This window comes from Panthera onca, chromosome B3, assembly GCF_046562875.1.
Source record: "Panthera onca isolate mPanOnc1 chromosome B3, mPanOnc1 haplotype 2, whole genome shotgun sequence".
Classification (NCBI taxonomy): domain Eukaryota; kingdom Metazoa; phylum Chordata; class Mammalia; order Carnivora; family Felidae; genus Panthera; species Panthera onca.
The window spans coordinates 48,488,770-48,511,455 of record NC_138344.1 but is presented as its reverse complement, the minus strand read 5'-3'; the positions used below and the strand labels follow the sequence as shown (position 1 = coordinate 48,511,455).

General features: G+C 36.9%; 1 protein-coding gene across 3 annotated transcripts in view; it reads right to left on the bottom strand.

Annotated features, from left to right (window-relative positions):
- The window catches only part of NEDD4 (NEDD4 E3 ubiquitin protein ligase), a 133,588-nt gene that overhangs the window by 84,282 nt on the left and 26,620 nt on the right, over positions 1–22,686 (bottom strand). The gene's annotated exons all lie outside the window — the stretch shown is intronic.

Below are 22,686 nucleotides of genomic sequence, written 5' to 3'. Positions count from 1 at the left end.
TTCAATTATGTTTCTATTTTTCTTAGTACTTTTCTTGATATTTGGCCCATTGAAAAAAATTGTTTAATTTTAATTTCAGTATAGTTAACATACAGTGTTATATTAGTTTCAGATGTAAAATATAGTGATTTGACAATTCTATACATTACTCACTGCTCATCTATAAGGGTACTTTAAATCCCTTTCACCCCTTTCACCCATCCTCTCACCCACCCTCCCTCTGGTAACCATAAGTTTGTTCTCTATATTTCAGAGTTTGTTTTTATTTTTTCAACTAATATCTTATTTTTTAATTTTTTTAAATTTTAATTTAAATTTTAGTTAGTTAACATGCAGTGCAATATTAGTTTCAGGAGTAGAATTCAGTGATTAATCACTTACATACAATACCCAGTGCTCATCACAAGTGCGTTCCTAGGACCAATCACCCATCTAGCCCATCAACCACCCACCTCCCTCTATCAACCCTCAGTTTGTTCTCTATTCTTTAACAGTCTTAAAAGTCTGTTTTTCTGTTTTCTTTTTTTTTCTTTGTTCATTTGTTTTGTTTCTTAAATTCCACCTATGAGTGAAATCATATGGTATTTGTCTTTCTCTGACCCATTTATTTCACTTTGCATTATACTGTCTGGCTCCCTCCATGTTGTTGCAAATGGCAAGGTTTCATTCTTTTTTATGGCTGAGTAATATTCCATTACACACACACACACACACACACACACACACACACACACACCCCACATCTTCTTTATCCATTCCTCTATTGATGGACACTTGGGTTGCTTCCATATTTTGGCTACTGTATATATGCTGCAGTAATCACAAGGGTTCATATATCTTTTAGAACTAATGTCTTTCATATTCTTTGGGTAAATACCCAGTAGTGAAATTACTGGGTCATATGGTAATTCTATTTTTACTTTGAGGAAACTCCATACTGTTTTCTCCAGAGGCTGCACCAGTGTGCACTCCCACCAACAGTGTACGAGGGTTCCTTTTTCTCCACATCCTCATCAACACTTGTTTCTTGTGTTGTTGATTTTAGTCATTCTGATAGGTGTGAGATGATATCTCATTGTGGTTTTGATTGGTATTTTCCTGATGATTAGTGATGTTGAGCATCTTTTCCTGTGTCTGTTGGCCACAGCTTGATGACTTTTGATCTACAGATACTGTGTCATCATCACCTAGATCAAAATATCAAATGCTCCATTGTACTTTATGTATTGTTTTCTCTATAAACACCCAGGGACAAAGAGGCCAACCTACTGGCAGTCATTTGATGGGGCTTCTGGGAGAGTTCTTTAAATAGGGCTGACTCAGCTAGGAGAGATGTCCCTTTTGCCCTTTGCATTTCTCTTCCTGTCTTGGTTAGGACAGCTGACTCTCTTATAATCACACTGTGACCATGGAGCAACTACGGGGATGGGAACCCCAATCAAGGGTGAGACACCATGGGAATAGGAAAGTAGTGTAAGACAATAATCTTTTCTAAGAAGATGTAGAGGAATTTGGGGAGAAGATGAAACTTGAGCTGAAATTTCAATGTTGGGAAGAATTTGCATAAGAAAATATAGAGAACATTCACAGCAAGGAGATCACATTAAGAAAGATATGGAGGCAGAATGAGCATGCTCTAAGGAAATCAAACTGATAAGAACATTTTTGTATTATAAAATGGCAGTGGTGCCTGCCATGACAGGCACCTGTTAAGCGTACAACTCTTGGTTTCAGCTCAGATCATGATCTCATGGTTCATGTGGTTGAGCCCTATGTTGGGCTCTGCGTTGGCAGTGCAGAGCCTGCTTGAGATTCTCTCTCTCTCCCTCTCTCTCTGACCCTCCCCTATTCATGTTCTCTCTCTCTCTCTCTTAAAAAATAAATAAACTTAAAAGAAAGTGTTAAAAAATTTTGATTATTTAGGTTAGAGCCAGGCTGAGGGCACCGAAATACACAAAAAGGAGTTAGGACATAATTGGTAGGAAAGAAAATGAAGCTTTTAAAAGAAAAATGACATGATGTAGGTCATACATAAATATTATTTTGTCAGTGATACACAAAATAAATTGGGCTGAAGAGAAACCCTGTGGGGACTGTTGCTCCTATGACTCAAGCATGAAGTGTATATGAAAGCTTTGCCTGAGACAGTCCCAGTGAGAGTAGGAAGGGAGAAAGGCCATGAAAAACATTTTGAGGAAGAAAAATCAAAAGTCTCAGTGTCTATCAAAGTAAAGGTGGATAATGTAGATGTTTGAGGAATATTGCTAAAAAAATAGGTATCAGGTCTGATCTAATCAGACCTCTGCTGTCCTGGTTTGGCATTTAATTAATTGCTACCTAACAGAATTCTCTAATCTTACTATCTTATCTTTTTAATTTCTCTTTCCTATATAACTGGAATGACCTACCTAAAAGACTGGTTAAGCTATTTTTACTGCCCTACTCAAAAGGTGTTCCCAATAGTCTAAAGGATGAAATCCAAATGACTGAGCATGGAATGATCCCTCATGATCTGAACCCAATGAGCCTCTCCAGACACTTCTACACCCTGTTGATAGATCTGGATATAGCAGTAAACAGAGCAGAAGAAGCTGAAAACTCAAAACAATGCAGAAGGTTGAAGCAAGAGGGCAACTGCCCCAGTGAGACCATGTTTGAATAGTACTTTACCCTCTGGATGGTATACACACAGACACACACACACTTATCACACATTTTCTCTTTGTGCCTGATTTCAGTTATAGGTTTTGCAAAAATTCAACCACCAGTTTTAATATACAAAACTTACATGGGAACTAAAAATGTAACATAATTGTTGAGTGTTTATGCCTTTTATGTACAGAAGCAGTAGGTGATTTTTTCTATTCTATCACTGTTAAGTATGATTAGGTTATCAGAGATCACAGATGTATACACAGAAAAACTGTCCCTGAAGGAAAAAGAAACGATTTAGGAAATAAAAAGAAAACACTTAAAAAAATGTAAGTAGAAATGTCTGGGAAAGTTTTGCATCCATAAAGCAAAAATAGGATACTAGAAAAAGGGAACAACTAGAGAACAAAGAGGTGTTGGAAGTAAAAATGACTGTTGAGGGGCACCTGGGTGGTTCAGTCGGTTGGGTGTCCAATTCTTGATTTTGGCTCAGGTCATGATCTCTCAAGTTGTGGGATCCAGCCCCAATGACAGTGCAGAGCCTGCTTAGGATTCTCTCTCCCCTCCCTTATCCCTGTCCCTCCCCTGCTCTCCCCCCCCCCCCCGCCAAAATAAAAAAACAATATGCTCTAAAAATGACTGTTGAATTCAAATATAAGCAACCTAAGGTACATTTGAAAAAATCTCTCAAAATGTAGAACAAAAAGCTAAGTTAAGGAAAGTATGAGAGAAAATAAAAAAGTGGATTATTTGAATCCTCTTTCAATGAAATAATTACATTCTAACACCCTAAAGTAGAAACTGAGAAAACTATGTGTGGGTCAAGTCCAGCCAGCCACCTGCTTCTTTTTGTTTTTTAAATAGCCTATGAGATAAGAATTTTTAAAATATTTAAAATGGTTATGTTTTAAATGGATATATAAGTAGCTTCATAATACTCTCAATTTTTGCCTCTAGGCCCATAAACCTAAAATATTTATTTACTATATGTCTCTTAAAAAAAAAGTTTGCAGACCTGTTTCCTAAGACATTCACTGTATGTTATCTATTAATTTCTCTCCTATATAACTAGCAAGGTACTGGATAAGACCATCCTTGAAAGGTATGAGAAAACACTCAAACCATTTCCTGTGTTCTTTGGTTCACATGAGGAATTCTGGTTGAGAAAGAATTAGTCCAGGTGACTCTACAACAAACCAGTTGGAATACCCAAAATAATAATACAGAGAGAAGAAAACTATTAAAGAAATTCTTTACATAAACATTTTCAGAGCTGAAGGGAAACAGGAGTCTTTAAATTGAAATGCTTATCAAAGGCCCAGCACAATAATGGATTTTTAAAGCTGTACATACAAGGCATATCACTGTGAAATTTTAAAACACTGGATAAAGATAATTGTCAAATGTTTCACAGAAAAAGAACCACCACCAAAGGAACTAGAATCAGACTTTTCAACAGCAACACGCTGCTCAACGATGTTATCACGAAGCCATGCCCTCAAGTTTCTAAGGAAAAATTATTTTCAACCTAGAATCCCAAGAGGGGCCAAACTATCAGCCAAACATAAGTTGGCTGTTTATTCATCTGTCATAGCTTGAGGTCAGATTGGGACATGGATGTGCAGGCAATTCAGCAATATGGGAATAATGGCCAGAATAACAAACAACAGTTAAAAAGTGGTTCCTCCTGGGAAGTAGGGATAGGGTGAAGGAAGATGGGGCTCTAGAGTCTACCACTTTCCATTATAGCCCCTTTATACGATCTCATTTTATTTTATTTTATTTATTTATTTATTTTTTTATTTTTTAAATTTTTTTAACGTTTATTTATTTTTGAGACAGAGAGAGACAGAGCATGAACAGGGGAGGGTCAGAGAGAGGGAGACACAGAATCTGAAACAGGCTCTAGGCTCTGAGCTGTCAGCACAGAGCCTGACGCGGGGCTCGAACTCACCGACTGTGAGATCATGACCTGAGCCGAAGTCGGACGCTTAACCGACAAAGCCACCCAGGCGCCCCAATATACGATCTCATTTTAAAGCTATGTGTGAATTCTTTGATGAGATCGTGTTTTTAATTTATTAAAAAAAGGAGTAAAGCTATGGTCACAAAAAATAGTTTATAGCGTCATATTTTGGGAAGGGTAAAAGCAGGAGAGACAAAAATTAAAATGCTGATGATAGATTTTTTGAAAATCAAGAATAAGCATGTAGGTCTATAAATACATAAAACAGTAGAGAGAAAAATTTGGCAGAAGAGTAGTCAAATTTTTTCAAAGAACAACAAAGGTATTGATAAGTGTCAATTTACTCTACAGGGTTCATAAAGAATCTGAAGTAATGTTCCTGGAAATTCTACAAGTAGATGCAGGAAAAAAGCAATGCACATACATTTTTAAAACGTAGCTTTATTAAGATATATTTCACATACCATACAATTGACCCATTGAAAATGTACAATTTAATGGTTTTTAGTATTTTCATAGTGTACAACTACTGTCACAATTTTAGAACATTTTCATCACCTCAAAAAGTAAACCTCATGCCCTTTAGCAGTCACCCCTAACTTTCCCTCCACCACCCCAGTCTCAGGCAACCTCCAATCTATTTTCTGTCTCTATAAATTTGCCTATTCTAGACAGTTCATATAAATGGAATCATATAATATGTGATATTTTTTAATTGGTTTCTTGCTGCTTTTTCGAGGTCCACCCGTTTCGTAGCATGTTATCAGTACCTCATTTCTTTTTACAGCTGCAAAATATCCTGTTGCATGCATATACCCCATTTTGTGTATCCATTCATCTGTTGATGGACATTTGAGCTGTTTCGACTTTTTGACTATAATGATTAATGATGCGATGAACATTCATGTGCAAGTTTTTGTGTGGACATATGATATTAGTACATCTTAAAATAAAACTGTGTAGGGGTGCCTGGCTGGCTCAGTCGGTTAAGCATCCGTCTCTTGATTTCAGCTCAGGTCATGATCTCAAGGTTTGTGGGTTTGAGCCCCACATCAGGCTCTGTGGTGGCAGTGTGGAGCCTGCTTGGGACTCCCTCTCTGCCCCTCCCCCACTGACTCTGGCTCTCTCTCTCTCAAAACAAATAAATAAACTAAAAAAATGTTTTAAAAGAACACTGTTAAATGAATTAGATATTTTTTATAAGCATACAGCATTATATAAATAGAAAGTATCTTGGTATTTTTATTTATGTGTTTTATGTCTCTCTACTTTCTCTATATAGCAATTTTCATCAACAAATATAAAAATAAACTATAGATACATAGCTATGGGAGGGCATCTAAACACTAAAAAAGATACATAGTGAACAATAAATCACTCTCTTATCCTTGTCCTACTCTCAGAGAAAACACAGCACTTTCTTAGGTCTTTCCAGAAGTATTTTATGCAAATACCAACATATGAGAAAGCAATTTTTTGTCTCTGTTTTAACACAAATAGGTGTATCATGCACACAGTGTTCTGTGCCTTAGCTCCTTCATTTAGCATATTTTGAAACAATGCCTTATTAATACATATACATCTGTTTCTTTTTAAATATCTGATGAGGGTTTTATTATGTGGCTATACCATAATTTACTTAGTACTTTAGGGTGTCCTCCATTTCTTCCTAGCTAACAGGATTCTGATTTTATTCAAATAGTGGATGACAATGTGTGTCAGGGATAGATGGTCACTCCCCATCCCCAGGGCCTGCATCCTAATTCTTCTAAGCGTCGTGGTAATTCCATTCTCCTTATCAAAGACTGGGTTAGAAATACATATATGAGACAATTGTAGCCCATGAGATGAGAATCAAAGTTCCGGGGGGAGCTTTTTTGAAAAGGGTACTTCACTTTTTTAAGAGACACATGTTGGAAAACTCTCTCCATTTTCTATCTACAGACATGATCGTGTGAGGCTATGATGTCTGGAGCTGCTGCAAGCATCTTGTAGCCTGGACAGAAAGCTAAGAGAATCTCAGAGAGGCTGGGTCACACATGACTGTCCAGATGCTGCAGTAACCCCATTCCTCTATGTATGATCCTTATTGTTAGAGATAATAAATGTGCATATTGTTTAAGCCAATATTAGTTGTTACTTCAAGTATGTTACTTAACCCCCTAAAGCATCCTAAATGGTACACTTCTGCAGAGAGGAGACTTCCCTAATATCTCCCTGACATTCCTGACATCATTCCCTAAATTCCCTAATATCTCCCTGGTGTTCACTCCCTAGCTTCTGGTGTTTTCCCTTTCATAATGCTCAGTACACTGGCAATTATTTTGAGAAGGATGTTCATAGGAGTCCACAGTAGACAGTGAGCTTTGTTGAGGGTAGGGACTGTGGTCATCTCATTAGCAAGCATCAGCAAAGTGCCTGGAAACAAATATAGAAAACTATCACACCAATTTTTTGTGTGTATGTAGAGGTGAGGAGTATAAATATATGCATAAAGATACATAGGAAACAATACAGGAAGATCGCACAGTGGTGGTTTTATGGTGATTAAATTACAGCTGATTGTTATTTCTCTCAATATATATATATAATACAGGGGCGCCTGGGTGGCTCAGTTGGTTAAGCATCTGACTTCAGCTCAGGGTTCATGGGTTTGAGCCCCGCATCAGGCTTTGCACTGACAATGTGGAGCCTGCTTTAGATTCTCTCTCCCTCTCTCCCTGGCCCTAGCCCACTCGCTTACACACTGTCTCTCAAAATATGTAAACTTTAAAAAATATATAATACATATTATATATAAATATAAATAATGATACAGAAAATATTTATAATTGCTTCATTTGTCAGAATTTCCAGAACCAGAGTCTCTACTAGGCAGATAGATAAAAGGAAAATTTTGCTACTTTGAAAGGCAACTTTGACAAACAAGTAACATGCTCATAAAAGGGCTCCTCAGACTCAAACAAACACAGAGTTCACCCAGGGGTGGCGGAGTATGCACAACAGAAAGAACCTGTGTTCCCACATTTTGAGATCTATGTTTTCCTACAGAACACATGCATGAACATATACACATTACGTAAATACAGTTGGCCCTTGAACAACATGGGAGTTAGGGGTGCATTTGAAAATCTGCATATAACTTTTGACTCCCTCAAAACTCAATTACTAAGAGCTTACTGTTGACCAGAAGGCTTATGGGTAACACAAACATAAATCAAGATAATAAATGTGCTTATTGTTTTTTGTGTACCTTGTATGTATTATATACTGTATTCTTATAATAAAGCAAGCTGTAGGAAAGAAAATGTTATTAAGAAAATTGCAAGGTAGGGAAATACATTTATAGTACTGTACCACATTTTAAAAAAAATCCATACATAAGTGGACCCACAGTTCAAACTCATGCTGTTCAAGGGTCAACTGTATAATATGATGAGTATGACTACTAAGGATACAAACGAAGCACCATGGGAATATGAGGAATGGAGTGAGCTGTCTTTTCAGATGCTCATGCACTATGCTCATACAAAGTGTACATTGTTACCTTACTTGCCTGATGTTTTTCCCTCCTGTAACCTGCCTCCCTTAGTCTCATCTGAGCAACTGTAAGTGCAGGTTTCACTATAATTTGCTATTAAGCACTAACTTCAATTTGGAGTCTTTCCTGTTTGTTGACCTACTAATAACAATTCTCCACAAAAACTTTTTTTGAACCTCATGTTTTCTCAAAGATGTAAAGGCTCCCTTCAACGTCTGACCAAAATTTCCATTGGTTAAATGCCAAATAACCAAGTTTTGACTGTATTTATATTATCTCAATAAATATTTTATGTGAATACATTCAATTGAAAATATTTTGTGCTATGTATAATGATATAAATGACAAAGAGAAAAACAGAGGACCACACATAATAACGTCCTTTCGACAGAAAATACTAAATCACCATGTGTTGTCAGTTCTATTCTAGCTGTGATGAATCAGCATTCATCTATACAGATTTTTCTGGTCGTTCTTGCAATATATTTGCAAAGGTCTGTTGGAAATAAATGTGCAGCCTATGGTCCCAGAGTAAAGTAATGCTGGCTGAGACATTTGGTAATAGTGAAATTCTAGTAAAAGAAACAGTGAGTAAAAGACAGGAAGTTCCTAAGCCTGCTCTATCATTTAGAAATAGTCTTCTTTTTTATTTTTGTGGTAACATCTCTAATTCAAAAGTAGTACCGACTTTCAAGCATTCTTTCTAATGCTGGCTCTGATATATTTTTGGCTTTTAAAGAAGTTTTCCATTTGCGCTAAGTTAAAATTATTGCCACAAAGTTGTTCATATTACATCATCATCATCATCATCATCATTATTATTATTATTATTATTATATCTATAGGATACTCCTTTCATTCTTGATAATGGTCATTTGAACTTCTCTTATTTGAGCTAGCTGTAGTATATCAATTTTATTAATCTTTTCAAAGAAGCATGTTTGGTTTCATTTATTTTCTTGACTTTTTATCCATTTTCTAGTTCATTGATTCCCATTCTTATTTCCTTCCCTATATTTTGTTTTCTAAGATAGAAACTTAGATCACTGGTTTTAAGTCTTTCTTCTTTTGTATATAAGCACTTAAAGGTGTAAATTTGTCTCTAAGCACTGAATGTGCTCATCTCATATTTTGATAATGTTTGGATTTAATAATCAAGTTAAAATGTTTTGTAATTTTCCTTATGATTTCCTTGTTGATCCATGGCTTATTTAAAATTATGTTGCTTAATTTCCAAATATTTGTGGATTCCTCAGGTATATTTGTATCACTGAATTCTATTTTCAGAGACATGTTGAATCTTAAGTCTGTTAAATGTATTCAGACTTGTTTTATGGCCCAATATATAGTCTACCTTAGTGAATGTTCCATAGGCATATAAAAAGAATATGTATTCTTCAGGTATTAGATGTAGTCTTCCATACATGCTAAATTGGTTGACTGATAGGTTGTTCAAATTGTTTATGTATTTACTGACATTTTTGTCTAGTTTATCACTATTGAGAGAAGAGTGATGAAATCTTCAACTATTCTGAATTTATTTCCCTACGTCTTTCAATTTTTGCTTTATAATTTTGAAGCTCCTTTATCAGACATCTTTTCTTGATGAATAAGCCCTTTTATGATTATGAAATGTCCAATGTCCCTGCTTATCTCTAGGAATACTTTTCATCCTGAAGTCTACTTACCTAATGTTAATACAGCCATATGAGGATTTTTTTTTTTTTTGGCATGGTGTTTGAATGGTGTATCTTTTTCTGTACTTTTACTTTTAATGTGTCTTTATACTCAAAGAGTGACTCCTATTAAGAGTCTATGGTTGAACCTTGCTTTTTTTTTTTTTTTTTTTTGGCACTTATTGATATGGTTGGCTTTACGACCATCGTCTTTCTATTTCTATTTTTCCTTCATTCCTCTTTTCTTTCCTTTTCTCTTTTTAAAAAATTATTAATCAGGTATTTCTTGGTATTTCATTTTATTTCCTTTATTGGAGTTTTACCTATAAGTTTCCATTTTAATTTTTTAGTGGCTGCTCTGAGGATGACAATATGAATCCTTAAACATCATAACTCTAATGGCCAGAGATGAGCTACTTGGATCTCTTTCAAGAGAACGTGCATTGCTGATTGACAGCTCCCAAGTGACCATGCACCTTTGAATCTACCCATTGTGTTCTCCCTGCCTACTCCCAAAGACTGGGCACAGCAGGGATTTAGAGCCTGGCCATTCATGCCCAACACAGGATTTCTCTAACAATCTTTCCTGGGAAACTCTCTGGCAGCTTGGATGAGACTTTCTCAGAACTGTGCTGCAATGTGGGGCTCTTCTTACCAATCCTTTTTCCCCTCCTTGCACAAGTGTTAGGGCTGCATGATGATCAGAAGGCTCTTCCCGTATGTGTGTCCTCCCTCTTTAAGCTTCACATGTGCTTCCCCCCAAAACCTCTTGCGTATCTATTCTCATCTGAGTGTCTGTTTCTTAGAGGACCTAAACCAACACAAATGGTATGGGTGGTAGGGTTTTAGGACCAGCTCACACTTACCTAATGGCAAGGAGCTCCCCATCCTGAGAAGAATGTGGGACACATAAAGTCACTGGCATAAGGCAGTGGCTCAATACCTAAAGACTTCTTCAGTGGTGTGCTGGGGAAATGCCCTGGCTAAAATTCAGCTTAAACTGAGTCCACTGGTTCTGTGATCCACCCAATAGTCATTTTTCTTGTTTTCAAATGTAAAATTGGGACTGACATACTGGAACTTGGATCCCCTCACCACCACTACCACCACAGTGAATCCATGGGCTTGTGGGATAAGAGCTAGCAAAGTGAGAAGGCCAAGTGGAAGCCTCTGAAACTGTCCTCCCTCTGGTCAAAGTAATAAATCTAAAACAACATTGAATAGATATGACAACAAAAACACAAACAGCAAAAGAAAAAATAAACTGAACATCCTCAAAATTAAAAGCTTTTGTGCTTTAAATAATACCATCAATAAAATCAAAACACACAACCCACAGGAGAAAAATGTTGCAAATCGTGTATTTGACAAGGGACTTGTATCTGAAAATACAAAGAACCTGACAACTCAGTAACAAAAAGACAAATAATCCAATTATAAAATGGGCAAAGAATATAAACAAACATTTCTCCAAAGAAGATATGTAATGGCCAAAAAGCCATTGACCAACATCATTGGTCATCACAGAAATGCAAATGAAAACCATGAGATACCATTTTACACCCACTAGGGGGGCTAACATAAAAAGATAATAACAAGTGTTGTTGAGCACCTGAGGGGATCAGTCTGTTAAGAGTCCGACTTTTGATTTTGGTTCAAGATTTCACAGTCATGAGATAGAGCCCTGCATCAGGCTCTATGCTGGGCATGGAGCCTGCTTGAGATTTCCCCCCGCCCTCTTTCTCCTCTCTCTCTCCCTGTGCCCCTCCCCGATGAACATACAGACATGCACTCTTTTTCTCTCTCTCTAAAAAAAAAAAAAAAAAAGAGATAATAGCAAGTGTTATCAAGGATGCGGAGAAATCAAAATTCATACTCAAAACTCATACACTGTTGGTGGGCATGTAAAGAGGTACAGCCACTTGGAAAACAGTCTGGCAATTCCTCATGTGATCCAGCAATCCTACCCCTAGGTATGTACTTTCAAATGAAAATATATGTCCACACGTTACTCTTAACAGTTAAAAAGTAGAAACAACCTAGATGTCCATCAACTGATGCATGGATAAATAAAGTGTGGTTATCCATACAGTGGAATGTTATTTGGCAATTTAAAAAATGAAGTACTGATGCACACTATAACATGGTTAAAACTTGGAAACCACGTATTGTATGAAACCATTTACATGAAATGGCTCAAAGAGGCAAATCTAAGAGACAGAAAGTAGGTTGGTGGTTGCCTGGGAAGAAGGGCAAGTGTTGGGAAAAAATGGGGAGTGACAGCTAGTGGGCATGGGATTTCTTTTTGGGCTAATGAAGATGTTCTAAAAATTGATTTTGTTGATGGCTGCACAGCTTTTTGAATATACTAAAAACCACTGAATGGTATACTTTGAGGGGGTGAATTGTATGTTATGCGAATTATATCTTAATAAAAGCTGTTTTTATAAAACAAAAATCGTGCAACCTGCTGTGAATATCAAAGATTAGTATCACTACTAAGGACCTAAATGATACATGGGTGGTTCCTATAATAGGTTCATTTAATTCTCCAGTCTGGTCCCTGCAGAATCCAGACAAACTTTGGAGAATGACTGTAGATGCAAACTCAACCAAGTTAATAGCCCCAGTCACCCGCTGGTTTCTGAGCACAAGAAGTCCAGAGTGCCCTGGCTACAGCAGTAAACTGTGGTTTGATGGGACTCACTATGTCCCTTGGATTGAGTGTGCTTTCTTTTGGGAACTTGGACCTCTAACTTAGTAAAGTCCAGAGTTCTCTAGAACTCTCTAGAGCACATAATCCTTTAGTGGGTCTTTGGAAATGATGAGAAGTGGGGCCACTCCTACTTCTACCCCTTTGTTCCTGGACCCATGCATACTTTCTATTGCAGACAGAGCATCATGTTGAAGTCTCTGCTTTAGTGAATAAACTGGCACCCCATCTTTGCAGACTACTGCCTGTGCCATCAGTAGGACATTCTAGTGTGCTATAAGGTTACTTGCTTATGGATGACGTCGCAGGTGATGTAACCAATGGATCCCATGGTCATGAGTTCATTCCTACATCTCTTTCTCTAGAAATTGAGTCCCCTGGAAGGATGAAATGTTATGTAGATTTCTATCCCTATAAAACATGCATTTTGTAAGCCCCCAGACACTTGTGCTGGCTCAGGTTCTGCAGACTGGAAAGGCAAACCCACACACAGAAGTAATTGGACAACAAATTACTGGCCTTTTCAAAATGGAAGGGGCCCAATTTAGTAAGCTTACCACAAAATGGCTATAGTCATGAAGGTTAATGGTTAGCAGTTTTATTTTCTTATAAAATATTCATTTGGTTTTGGGATCAGGGTAATTCTGGCCTCATAAATGAATTGGGACATGTTCTCTCCTCTATTTTTGATAAGACATTGTGTAGAATTAGAATCATTCATTCCTTAAATATGTGATAGAATTCAGCAGTGAAAACACTTGGGCCTTAAGTTTTCTTTCTTGGAAGGTTTTTAACTTCAAAAGCAATTTCTTTAAGAGTTGCAGAATTTTTCAGATAATTTATTTCTTCTTAAAGTTTTGGTACTATGTATCTTTAAAGGAATTGGTCCATTCATCTAAGTTACTGAATTTATGGGCACAGAATTCATAGTATCCCTTACTATCCATTTAATGTCTGTAGGTTCTGTGGCATCTTGATGAATTTACTGTTTTTTATTTGTTATTGTTTTTTGGGCTATATCTATTACTTTCTAGTGGTTGCGCTAGGGATTACAATATACATACTTAACTTTTCATGGCCCACTTAAAGTTAGTATTAAGCCTCTTGACATAATATGTAGAAACCCTATAACAAAAAGGTTACTTTATCTTCACTCATTTATATTTTGGTTGTAATATGTATTATATCTACCTAAATTATAAATCCCACTAGTGTTTTAATTTTTCCTTTCAATAGTCATAAATATTTTAAAGAACTCAAGAGGGAAAGATAGTATAATAACCAATACTTATTCTATTGCTTCTTCATTTCTGAAGTAAAATTTACATCTGATATAATTTACCTTCAACCTAAGTAATTTCCTTTAGCATTTTCTTTAGAGTATGTCTATTGGCAGTAAATTCTCTTATTTTTCCTCAGCTTAGAATACCTTTATTACACTATCATTCCTGAGGGATATTTTCATTAGATATAGAGTTCTGAATTGACTGTTGTTTCTTCCTTTGCTACCTTAATTATGCCGTTTCATCATAGTTTCTGAAGAGAAATATTTAGCTTTTTAAGTCATTATACCTCTATACATAATGTACCATTTTCCCTGTTTTCAAATTTTCTTCATTATCTTTGGTTCCAGCAACTTGATTATGATGTGTCTGTGCATGGTTTTCTTTGCATAAACTCTCTTTGGGTTTTGCTGAACTTCTTTAGACCATAAATGCATTTCTTTCACTAAATTTGTAAATTTTGGTAGTTATTTCTTCAAATATTTTTTTCTACCAATGCCTTTTTCTTCTTCTTCGAAGACTTCAATGACCCAAATATTAGGCTCTTTTAATATTGTTTATAGGTCCCTAAGACTCTATTAATTTTTTTAATCTTTATTTTCTGTTCTTCAGATTAGATCATTTCTACTGCTTATCTTCAAGTTCACTAGTTCTTTTCACTGTTATCTTCATTCTGATACTGAACTCATTCAATGATTTTTTAAATTTCAGATTTTATATTCTTAAGTTCTAATATTTCTATTTCATTCGTTTTTAGTTTTTAATATGTGAGAATATCTATTTTCCCATTCATTTCAAGACTGTTTACCTTCATATAATGGAGCATAATTATAATGATTATAATAGCTGCTTTAATATAATACAGCTGTTTTACTGGTAATTCCAATATCTGCATCATCTTGGTAGTGGCACTTGTTGATTGTCTCTCCTTTTGAGAACTGGTCATATTGTTGAGGTTCGTTGTACGTAAAATAATTTTAGATGTTTTCAGCATTTATTCAATGTTTATTGATTTGAATTATGTTGTTTGTGTTCAAACTTAAATATCCATTTGGTAGTGCAAAATAGGCTCATTTTTTTTATGGTACCTTCATATTTTTTAATACTATATTTACTTTTTAATTTACATCCAAGTTAGTTAGCATGTAGCGCAAGAATGATTTCCAGAGTGGATTCTTTAATGCTCCTTATCCATTTAGCCCATCCCCTCCTCCCACAACCCCTCCAGCAACCCTTTTCTCTATATTTAAGAGTCTCTTATGTTTTATCCCCCTCCCTGTTTTTATATTATGTTTGCTTCCCTTCCCTTATGTTCATCTGTTTTGTATCTTAAATTCCTCTTATGAGTGAAGACATATATTTGTCTGACTAATTTCACTTAGCATAATACCCTCTAGTTCCATCCATGTAATTGCAAATGTCAAGATTTCATTCTTTTTGATTGCTGAGTAACACTCCATTGTGTGTGTGTGTGTGTGTGTGTGTGTGTGTGTGTGTGTGTGTGTTACATCTTCTTTATCCATTCATCCATCGATGGATATTTGGGCTCTTTCCATACTTTGGCTATTGTCAATAGTGCTGCTATAAACATTGGGGTGCATGTGCCCCTTCAAAACAGCACACCTGTATCCCTTGGATAAATACCTAGTAGTGCAATTGCTGTATTGTAGGGCAGTTCTATTTTTAACTCTTTGAGGAACCTCCATACTGTTTTCCAGAGTGGTTGCACCAGTTTGCATTCCCATCAGCAGTGAAAAAGAGATCCTCTTTCTCCATGTCCTTGCCAACATCTGTTGTTGCCTGAGTTGTCCATGTTAGCCATTCTGAGAGGTGTGAGGTGGTATCTCATTGTGGTTTTGATTTGTATTTCCATGATGATGAGTGATGTTGAGCATGTTTTCATGTGTCAGTCTTGTTCCTGACTTTAGGGGTAAGCTCTCAGTTTTTCCCCATTGAGGATTATATTAGTGGTGGGTCTTTCATATATGGCTTTTATGATCTCGAGGTATGATCCTTCTATCCCTACTTTCTTGAGGGTTTTTATCAAGAAAGGATGCTGTATTTTGCCAAACGCTTTCTGTTCATCTATTGAGAGGATCATGTGATGTATCACATTGATGTGACATACCACAGTGATTGTTTTGCAGATATTGAACCAGCCCTGTATGTCACGTATAAATCCAATTGGTCATGGTGAATAATTTTTTTAATGTATTGTTGGATCATGTTTGCTAGTTATCTTGTTGAGGAATTTTGCATCCATGTTCATCAGGGAAATTGGTCTGTAGTTCTCCTTTTAGTGGGGTCTTTGTCTGGCTTTGGAATCAAGATAAAGCTGGCTTCATAGAAAGAGTGTGGAAGTTTTCCTTCCATTTCTATTTTTTGTTACAGCTTCAAGAGAATAGGTGTTAACTCTTATTTAAATGTTTGGTAGAATTCCCCTGGAAAGCCATCAGGCCCTGGCCTCTTGTTTCTTGGCAGATTTTTGATTACTAATTCGATTTCTTTACTGGTTATGGATCTGTTCAAATTTTCTATTTCTTCCGTTTCAGTTTTTATAGTTTATATGTTTCTAGGAATTTGTCTATTTCTTCCAAATTGCCCATTTTATTGGCATATAATTGCTCGTAATATTCTCTTATTACTGTTTATATTTCTGCAGTGTTGGCTGTGATTTCTCCTCTTTCATTCTTGATTTTATTTATTTGGGTCTTTTCCTTTTTCTTTTTGACCAAACTGGCTAGAGGTTTATCAATTTTGTTAATTCTTTCAAAAAACCAGCTGCTGGTTTCATTGATCTGTTCTACTGTTTTTTGGTTTCAACAACATTGATTTCTGCTCTAATGTTTATTATTTCCTGTCTTCTTCTGTTTTTGGGTTTTATTGACTGTTGTTTTTCCAGCTCTTTAAGGTGTAAGATTAGGCTGTGTATCTGAGATCTTTCTTCCTTCTTCAGGAAGGCCTGGATTGCTATATACTTTCCTCTTATGACCACCTTTGATGCATCCCAGAAGTTTGGGGCTGTGGTGTTATCATTTTCACTGGCTTCCATGGACTTTTTAATTTCCTCTTTAACTTCTTGGTTAGTCCATTCATTCTTCAGTACGATGGTATTTAGTCTCCAAGTATTTATTATCTTTGTACATTTTTTCTTGTGGTTGATTTCAAGTTTCATAGTATCATGATCTGAAAATATGCACAGTATGATCTCGATCTTTTTGTACTTATTGAGGACTGATTTGTGTCCCAGTATGTGATCTATTCTGGAGAACGTTCCATATGCACTGGAGAAGAATATATATTCCGCTGCTTTAAGATGAAATGTTCTGAATATATCTGTTACGTCCATCTGATCCAGTATGTCATTCAAAGCCATTGTTTCCTTGTTGATTTTCTGTTTAGATAATCTCTCCATTGCTGTAAGTGGGGTGTTGAAGTCCCCTACTAGTATGGTATTATTATCAATGAGTATATGTTTGTGATTAATTGATTTATATATTTGGGTGCTTCTATTTGGAGCATAAATGTTTACAATTGTTAGATCTTCTTGGTGGATAGACCCCTTAATTATGATATAATGCCCTCTTCTTCTCTTATTACAGTCTTTATTTTAAAGTCTAGATTGTCTGAGATAAGTGTGGCTACTCCGGCTTTCTTTTGGTGACCATTAGCATAACAGATGGCTCTCCATCTCCTTAATTTCAATCTGAAGGTGTCTTTAGGTCTAAAGTGGGTCTCTTGTAAACAGCATATAGATGGATCTTGTTTTCTTATCCATTCTGTTACCCTATGTCTTTTGATTGGAGCATTGAGTCCATTGACGTTTAGAATGAGTACTGAAAAATAGGAATTCATTGCCATTATGTTGTCTGTAGCGTTGGAATTTCTGGTGGTGCCCTCTGGTCCTTTCTAGTCTTTGTTGCTTTTGGTCCTTTTGGTTTTGTTTTTGTTGTTGTTTGTTTGCTTGTTTGTTTTTGCCTTTTCTCCCCTCAGAGAGTCCCCCTTAAAATTTCTTGCAGGGCTGGTTTAGTGGTCACAAACTCCTTTAATTTTTGTTTGTCTGGGAAACTTTTTATCTCTCCTTCTATTTTGAATGACAGCCTTGATGGATAAAGAATTCTTGGCTGCATATTTTTCCAATTCAGCACATTGACTATGTCCTGCCACTCCCTTCTGGCCTGCCAAGTTTCTGTGGATAAGTCTGCTGTGAACCTGATCTGAGGTTAAGGACTCTTTTTCCTTGCTGCTTTCATGATTCTTTCCTTGCGTGAGTATTTTGTGAATTTAACTATGATATGCCTTGTTGATGGTCAGCTTTTGTTCAATCTAGTAGGAGTTCTCTGTGCTTCCTAGATTTTGATGTCTGTGCCTTTCCCCAGGTTAGGATAGTTTTCCGCTATGATTTGCTCACATAACCCTTCTACCCCTTCCTCTCTTCCTCTTCTGGGACCCCTATGATTCTTATGCTGTTCCTTTTTAATGAGTCACTGAGTCCTCTAATTCTTAAATCATGCTCTTTTGCCTTAGTTTCCCTCTTTTTTTTCTGCTTCATTGTTCTCCATAAGTTTGTCCTCTATATCACTGATTGGCTGCTCTGTTTCATCCATCCTTGCCACCGGGGCATTCATTCGAGATTGCAGCTCAGTTATATCATTTTTTATTTCATCCTGACTAGCTTTTACTTCTTTTATCTTCGCAGAAAGGGATTCTAATCTATTTTCAACTCCAGCTAGTATTCTTATTATCATGATTCTAAATTCTGGTTCAGATATCTTGCTTGCATCTGTGTTCATTGAACCCCTGGCTGTCATTTATTCCTGTTCTTTCTTTTGGGGTGAATTCCTTCATTTTGTCATTTTGAAGGAAGAAAGGGAATTAATAAGACAAAAAAATTAAAATAACAAAATTAAAAACAACACAAAAAAATCAAATAAAGGATGCTAGATCCTAGGTGTGTTTTGGTCTGGTTATTGAAAGGAGCTTGGGAGATTAGAGAAGAAAGGGAAAGATAAGAAAAGAAAAAAAAAAGGAAAATAGGAAAAAAGAAAAAAAAGGAAAACGTTTGAAAATTTGAAAAAATGAATACAATGAAATAGAATAAAATGAAATGATGGAAGTAAAATAGAATTTGAAAAATTTACAAAAAAGTTAAAAATACAGGAAAAAATTTAAAAATATTTTTAATAAAAATGGAAAATAAAAACAAATTTTTTACTCTTTATGTATTCAAGAATAAGAAAATAAAAAGAAAAAAAAATTGAATAGATGGACCAGTGAACAGACTGAAATACAATTGAAATTACATCGATTTCTCCTAGAAGACAAACTATGAGGCAATTTATAGTCCATAAACTAAGCAAGCGGAGAGACTTGTGGTGTTCCTGAAGCGTAAGGTTGGCCCAGTTGGGCAGGGCTTAGTGTAGCAGTTCCATTCTCCACTAGATGGCGCTGCTTAGCTCACAGGCGTGGATTGTTGTGTTGCATGTAGGGGTGTATGTGCATGCAGGGGATGGGAAAATGCTGTCACTAAGCTACCCAGTCTCTAGTGTCAGAGCTCTGTGCTCTCCCAACTGGCAATTGAGCACACCTCCTCTGTCTCTGGCTTCTGTCCACTCCCCGCTTTTACAATGTCCATAACCAAACAGTCAGGCTGCCAAGTGGCACCTCCCTCCTGAGTTTTATCCCAGATGTGGCTGTGTTTCCCAACCCCTCACTTCTGAGGGACTGCAGCCTTGACCCGTTCTGACCCTCTGGGGTAGGGTCTCCCTGAGCAATGGCCGGGTGCCCCCCTACTCCCAGGAATGTTCGCGAGACTGTGCTGCTGCCGATGCCCAGAGACTGTGGCTGGGTGCTAGCCTGTCCTAGAAAAAGTTCACGTGATCGTGTAGCAGCAGTGTTTCAGGGATTATGGTAAATCACAACACACATCTAGGGCCAGGCTTCACTCTTAACATCCTTGTTCCAACACCAGTGAATGTGGCTGTTCTCCAGGGTCCACTGGGACCTTTGCCTGTGGGGTGGCCACACAGACTCTACCAAATGTCCTCCCAGCAGGGGAACCACCTCTCCCCTTGTGGCCCAAGGACCCCTCGGACCTCACTCTCTGCTCCTGGGGATCTGCCCTTCCCACCAGAGTACCACTAGGTATTGAGCTATGTGGAGTTTCAGACTCTGCGCTCCCCGTTTATAGAGTTTTAATGAAATTTAAACCCTCTCCTTTCTCCTTTCTCCCTTTTTTATTCAGTCCCTTGCGTACTCTTTCTTTTCTCTCCCACTGCTTTGGTGGGGGGATGCTTTCTTGTACTCTCTTCCTGTCTCTGTCCTCTCTTTGCAAACAAAAATAGCTCCCTGACCTCTGCAGCTCCCCTCTACCCCAGTTTACCTCTCTGTGCCACATACCTGCCAAGATCTGTGGTTCAGGTTGTGAAGATTGTTGTGTTAATCCTCAAATCAGTTTCCTAGGTGTGCAAGATGGTTTAGTGTTGATCTGGCTGCATTTCAGGGATGACAGACACAAAAAAAACCTTCCATGCTGTTCCCCATCTTGGCCTCTCCCCAGGTGCATTTTTAATATTATGTTGTGACACTCTGGATTCTGTTAAGATCCTTAATAGCTTTACAGTTGTTTATAGCATCAATGCCCTATTACTGCATCATGGCTAAAATTAGATGTGTTAATTTTTTTTTAATTCTTGAAAAAAATAATGAGATAAATATATCTCTAATGTGATAAATAATAAAAAGCTATTTTTAATGGAGAAAAGCTAGATAAACTCTCATTAAAATTGGAAACAAGACAAATAAACATTCGTCCCTATTAGGGCCAAACATTATGACAAGTACAGGCCAATCATATTAGAAGGAAAAAAGAGTAAGAGGTCCAAAAATCTTCAATACATTGAAAACACATACATTTCTAAGAAAAACACAAAAAAAAATAAGTAAAATAATAGTGAAAGTGTAAATAAATAAAACACTTAACCACTTGAGAATGTTAAAATTCTCTCCTAAGCAATATTTGTGCCAAACAAGCAATCAAAACCAGAGGTTACCAAATCTGGAATTTATTCTGGTAAAGGTAAGCCAGAAATTTAGCTTCATTTTTCCCCATATGACTATCCAGCTGACTCAATACAATTTCCTCAAGAATCTAAAATTTCCAAACTGATTTAAAATGCTATTTTCATGCCATACTAAATAGGGTAAGGGAGATCTCCTTCTCTAAACAAGAAAAACCAGAAGCACTCTAGTTGGTGCTGTTGGCTGGATTTTCAGTAACAGCTTCTCAGACATTTGCTTCAGCAATTTCTTTCCTTCCAATTCACTTTATTAAAACAAGACTAAACAAAAAAAAATCTTCAAATGTGGAATACAGAAGAGTGACTTCTGTTTTCCTGACCAAAGTCTGGTGTGGCACCATAACAGCCTGCAGACAGGCTAGTGTTTAAGGAATGGTCAGCTACGGTTGACCATTGTTGAGAGCATTAAGTAGGATGAGACTAGATGAATGTGGCAACATGGGGGTCAGTGGTGACCTTAGTAAGAGCAGTTTTATTCCAACGATGCAGGTGTGAGTTAGGTTAGAGTAGGTTAAAGAATGCATTAGAGAAGTAGACGTAGGGGCACCTGGGTGGCTCAGTCGGTTAAGCGTCCGACTTCGGCTCAGGTCATGATCTCACGGTCCGTGAGTTCGAGCCCTGCGTCGGGCTCTGTGCTGACAGCTCAGAGCCTGGAGCCCATTTCAGATTCTGTGTCTCCCTCTCTCTCTGCCCCTCCCCTGTTCATACTCTGTCTCTCTCTGTCTCAAAAATAAATAAACGTTAAAAAAAATTAAGAAAAAAAAAAGAAGTAGATGTGATGGGGACAGCTCTTACAATGCAACTCTTATAAGAACATTGGTTATTTAAGTGAACAAAGAAATTTAAGTCTGCAACTAAAGGGGAATATGAGGCAAGGCAGGACATTTTAAGGATGGAATGTACAAATGGGAATGATCCAGCAGAGAAGGGGAGATTACTGATATGCATCTCTACCATTACTTGGAGGGTACTGATTCTGGAATCAGCAATCTGACAAATAGGTACAAAGAAGCATTGTCAATTTGAGGACCCTCCTGAGGAGTCTGAAATAACTGCTGATTTGGAGTTTGCTCTTGTAGTATAGGAAGGAAGGGTGAGGGGGACGACAGGAATGTGAATGAAGGGTATATGAAAAGAAATGCATCTATTTATTGATAGGCCCTCACCATCTCTAGTCCAGATCAGTCTATTTAATAAGTGACTGTAGAGACACAAATGTTGAATGATCTTTAGGGGAAAACACCAAAATCTGCTACATCTGAATAAGACTATCATATAGACTTTAACCCAGAATTAAAGTGGAATAAGATAGAGACACCTGGGTTGCTCTATCAGTTAAATGTCCAACTCTTGATTTCAGCTCAGGTCATGATCTCATGGTCTGTAAGACTGAACCCCATGTTGGGCTCCACGCTGACAGCACGGAGCCTGCTTGGGATTTTCTTCCTCTCTCTCTGCCCCTCTCCCACTCATGTGTGCTCTCTCTCATGCTCTCAAAATAAACAAACAAACAAACAAACAAACAAACCTTTTAAAAAAGTAGAATAAGATAATTCCAGGTTTATAATCATCTTTTACCTCTTTGTTACCTTACATACATGTTTTTTTTATAAGATAAATGGTTCCAGGACCATGTCATCATGGGATACCGAGCTTTAACACTTTTCAAATTTTTAAAAATCTAGACAATTTATTATAAGATACATTTCAGAATATGATAAATAATAGTATCATTCTAATCTATTGAAAATAATTTTTTGCTGTTTTACTGAAATA